Raw genomic sequence first — 5,249 nt, 5'->3', positions numbered from 1 at the left:
CACCCACAGTTTCAACTTTTAAGACGGACTTTGTTCCAGCTGCGTTTAGCCCGCCAGCCTCAGCTGGCCACCACCGCGCCTCTTATCCTGATGGGCTCCTTAAATCCCCAGGAAGCTTTCTTTGTGTCCATCAACATCCAATCCTCCCTCCCCCACTTTTTGTCCTTGAGAGAAAAGTGCTTCTAAGAGCTGGGGGAGGAGTGTGCTGGGGGAAAGCCTTAGAATGATTCTGGCTGAATATGGTATTTGCTTCCATCTTTGATCTCGGATGCAGTAAAGTGTCAGCCAGACCAAAGTCGTTTTATAGATAGGCCTGCATAAACGAAGTGGAGGGACTTCATGGTTAATTGATTAAATCGTTCCAAAGAAGGTGTGAGATCAAAGGACTGCCTACTGGGTTTATGTTTTTCTGGGGTCCCACAGGCCATGGGGGTGACACTAATGACCTTGGGCGTGAGAGTATTCAAAGGCTGATGTTTGTTTGTTTTATTCCAAAATGCGATTTGTGTTTCCCAGGGCTGCCTGGTGACAGGTTGTATTGTGGGCTCCCCACGGCCCCAGTCTGTACTGGGAGGGGGGCACTCAATGGGAACAACAACCGTGGGCAGGAGGGCATGACCCTGTCATGTTGCCACCAGCACCTCTTTCTGCCAAACCCCAAGGAAACAGACTCCATTATATTACTGGAAGGCAAAGACCACAGCTCTTCACTCTCTCTTTTTTTCTTACTTCCAGTAACAGTCAAGGAGAGGTTCACAAAGTGCAGGATCAGCCTCTGGAACCGAGACAAAAGGGAGACCAGAAAACTTGTCATTGTCCCCAACTGTCCTGATAACAGGGCAGGAATCTGCTGGGCCAGCACTTCTGTGAGGGTTCTCCAGTTACAGGAAACTTAGCAGGGAGGCTGTGGGAGAGGATGTGCCCTCTGAGAAGCATCATGGCTGTTCTGGTGACACTGAGCATGAGCAGTGGCATAGCAGCTGCCATTTGTCAGCCAGCTGCTCTGTGCCAAGCACTGGCTCTAAGTGCAGCACCCCTTCCTTGCAAAGTCTCATTCATCCTCCCTCATAATGGACATAACTGAGGCCAGAGCATGGAGGTGGCTTCCTGAGATCATGTAGTGGGAGCTGAGCTCTGAGCCCATGTTGGTCCGGCTCTGAAGTCCATACCTACCTCCTCCATCACCCTGTGATGGGCTGAATTGAGTCCACTCAGAATTCGTATGTTGAAGTCCTAACCCCCAATATTTCAGAATATGACTGTATTTGGGGATAGGGCCTTTAAAGAGGTAATTGCATTGAAATGAGGTCATTAGGGTGGGCCTTAGCCTGAGATAAATGGTGTCCTTAAATAAAGGAGAAATTTGAACACAGACTGTTACAGAGCAAAGACCATATGAAGGCAGGGGTAACCTTATGACGAAGGGGTAGGAGGAGAAATGTGCACAGCGAGAGAAGAAGCTCAATAAGAGGGAGTCCTGTCAAGAAAGAAGGATGCTCAGATTAGGGACTGGAGGAAGATGACATAAAAAAAAAAATTAGAGCAGCAGATTGAATAGTTTCCCCTCCCCCCCCAATTTATGTGTACCTGGACCTCAGAGTGTGACCTAATTCAGAAATAGAGTCTTGGTAGACTGAATTAGTTCAGATGAGGTCATTAAGACGAAACCTTAATCTAACGAGTGGTGTCCTTATACAAAAAGGAGAGGACACACAGAGAGACACAGGGACATAGGCCATGTAGAGACTGAGGCAGCAATTGAGTGCTGGGTCGACAAGGCAAGGAAGGGTAAGGACTGCAGGGACCCGCCAAAATCGAGAAAGAGGCAAGGAAATATTCTTCCTTAGAGCCTTCAGAGTGAGCATGGTCCCCTGACACTTTAATTCTAGCCTCCAGAACTTTGACAGTAAATTCCTTTAGTCTTAAGCTACCAGTTTATGGTCATTTGTTAGAGCAACCCAAGAAACTAATCCAGTTAGATTAGCACACATTAAGATTCTCACCGTGGAGTCAAGAATACCAGTACAAGGGTTCTGGGGCTTCCTAGCTAGGAGCCTTTCAGCAGGACAATTTTATTTTTCCAACTTTTATTTCTTAGCTATAATATGGTAAGGTAATAATACTACCACATATAATACAGGCAATATAGACTGGCCAGTGTAGCTCAGTGGTTGACCTATGAACCAGGAGGTCACGGTTCCATTCCCTGTCAGGGCACATACCTGGGTTTCAGGCTCCATCCCCAATAGGGGGCATGCAGGAGATGGCCAAACAATGGTTCTCTCTCATCATCAATGTTTCTATCTCTCTCCTTCTCCCTTCCTCTCTGAAATCAATATAAGTATATATATATATTTTTTTTTTTTTTTAAATACAGACAATATAAAATTAAAAGGTATTTCTTACTCTTAAGCTACAGTCTTAGCTTGAGCTGCTAAAACAAAAATACTACAGATTTGGTAGCTTAAACAACAGACATTTATTTTTCACAGTTCTGGAGCCTGAAAATTCAAGATCAAGGTGCCAGCAGATTAGTCCCTGGTGAGGGCCTGTTTCCTGGTTTGTAGGTAGCCACCTTCTCACTGTGCACTCATAAGACCATTCCCTTGTGTGTGCATGTGGAAAGGGAGAAGGTGGGAAGGGGGAGAGGGAGAGATCTTTCTTCCTTTTCTTATAAGGCCACTAATTGCATTGTGAGGGCCCCATCCTCATGATCTTATTTAATCCTAATTACCTCACAAAGGCCTCATTTCCCAATACCACCACACTGTGGTCTAGGCTTCAGCATAGGAATTTGCAGGGGGCACAAACATTCAGCCCATAATACTTATTAAAACTAAAAAGAGTTATATCATCCACACCTACACTGAGTTATACAGTGAAAACCTCAATCCACTGTTATCTATCGATCAGCAAATGTCTACAGACACATGAGAGACCTATTGTCTTGGAAAATGCAGGCTTATTTGTCTATAAGACTAGTTACACTGGCAAAGCGACAGCAAGGGGACACATAGCAACTCAGGTGAATAAAACACATGTTCGGCAGGCCAGCGCTACCCATACCGGCTTCTATTTTGATCTGTGTCCTGGGATAATTGTTCAACTCTTTCCAGACGGTGTCTCTTGTGGGTAAAGTCTTAAACTGAATGTTTTAACAAGTGGTTAAGAGGCTGAACTTTCAAATCTGTGAAGTCATTGCCTGTTCCCAACCGGGAGAGAATTGGAGGCAGCTCTCCCGTCAAAGTCTCACTGGTGAATTCCTCAGGGTTGATCTTACTGCTCTCAGAGCTATTCATCATTTTAGCGAGCATCCTTAGAGGGGGCCCCGGTGATTTACATGCTCCAGATAAATTATGATGCCTCTTATGATGTTATCATCATTTCGGCTCACGGATTCAAACAATTTCTGGAAGAGACTTTTTTTCACCCTTTCTAAAATGATGAACAACTCGCAGACAGATTATATTGTAGTTGTCAAGGAAAATGATATAGGTGTGTTTTCTTAAAGATAAACAACTCAGCCACCACAGCCAGTCTGCCGAGCAACCGGAAAAGATTGTCCACTGAGAGTTCACTGCGTCTCCCACCTGGAAAAGACCATCAAACTGGCTTGGTCTTTTATTCTTACTCTATTTAATAGTGAATTGTCTCCTCTAGTTTTATCAAGCTACTCCATCTTTGATAGGGGATAACCTAAATAAAACAAAAAATGTCTTCTTCTCTATTCCAATAAATATGCAAGGTCTCAATGCTCAGCATTGACCTCATCTGATGAGTGGAATGGGCCTCACGTTCTGGCCTGTCCTTCATGTTCTGGTCTTTTCCTCAAATCAAGCCTGTCTTGTCAGACTCACGTGACTTCTATGGGTGGTGCACCCTGTGAGAGTTTCTTGGTGCTGGACCATAAACTTCTAAAATGAGGGTGGCTGGCAGAATAATGCCTCCCCTGCGAAGTTGTCCAGGTCCTAATTCCTGGACCTGTGAATGTGCTGTTACACGGCAAGGTGACTTATGGTTGCAGACAGAAATGTTTGCTCATCAGCTGACCATGAGGTGGGAAGAATATCCTGTAATGTCCAAGTTGGCCAATGTAATCCAGGCGTCCTTAAAAGTGGAAGAGGGAGATGGATTGTCTGTTCAGAATGATGTGATGTGAGAAAGATCTGACTGGACATTTTGCTGGCTTTGAAGAAGGACAAGGAGGCTACAAGCCAAGGAAAGCAGGTAGCTTCTGGAGCTGCAAATGGCAAGAAAACAAGCTTTTCCCTAAGACCCTTCAGAAGAGAATGCAGCCCAGCCAACACCTCAACTGTAGCCCAGTGAGATGCATTTGGACTTCTGATCTCCAGGACAGTGAGATAATAAATTTGTGTTGTTTTAAGTCACCATTTGTGGGAATTTGCTAAAGCAGCACTAGGAAAGTAATAAAAGGAGACACAGTCTTTTAATTGTCTTCCACTTTGAACATCCAGCCCAGTGCTCACATAGCAGCTCCTTAATCAATGTTTGATGAATGAATGAATGCTGTCCATATGTCAGAAAGCAAGCTTCCTCTAGCGTTCAAATTCACTGATGCCTCTCTGTAGATGCTTCTACTTCTCTTTTTCCTTGAACAACAGTTGACTACCAGACCTTGAGTTCCCATGAGTCAATCTGCCCCCTTTGAAAGCCCCTAGATTTTCTTAGGTGACTCATCATTACTTCAAAGGGCATGTCAATGCCCTTCTCACTTTTGTAGCCTTATTCCTACTCTTCACTTCATACTTGGTGTTCAAAGCTCCTAAAATGCCACGAGTTCCCAAGCACACCGTTTCATACCATACCCCCATGACACAAGCTGTTTCAGCGGGAGTTGGAGGGGGGTTTGCTTTTGTGATGGATATATACTTGTTCTCTTGGTTTAGGTGACAAACTCATATTTGTTCTTCAAATCATAGAGTGCTTTCAGGAGACTTCTTTGACTTCTTAGATATAAGTAATTATTCAAATCTTCCTATTGGCTCTACTTTTTAAATTTTATTGATTGATTGACTGATTTTAGAGAGAGAGAAAGAAAGAGAGAGAAACATCAATTTATTGTTTCACTTATTTATGTATTCATTGTTGATACTTTTATGTGCCCTGATGGGGGTTCAAACCCGCAACCTTGCCATATCGGGGCGACACTAACCACCTGAAGTACTCTGCTAGGGCAGCTCTACATTTAAAACTTCCTCACTGTGGCTTTTGACGCATTTGGTGCTCAC

The sequence above is a fragment of the Eptesicus fuscus genome, chromosome 2, assembly GCF_027574615.1.
Source record: "Eptesicus fuscus isolate TK198812 chromosome 2, DD_ASM_mEF_20220401, whole genome shotgun sequence".
NCBI lineage: Eukaryota > Metazoa > Chordata > Mammalia > Chiroptera > Vespertilionidae > Eptesicus > Eptesicus fuscus.
This window is presented reverse-complemented; position numbering follows the sequence as displayed.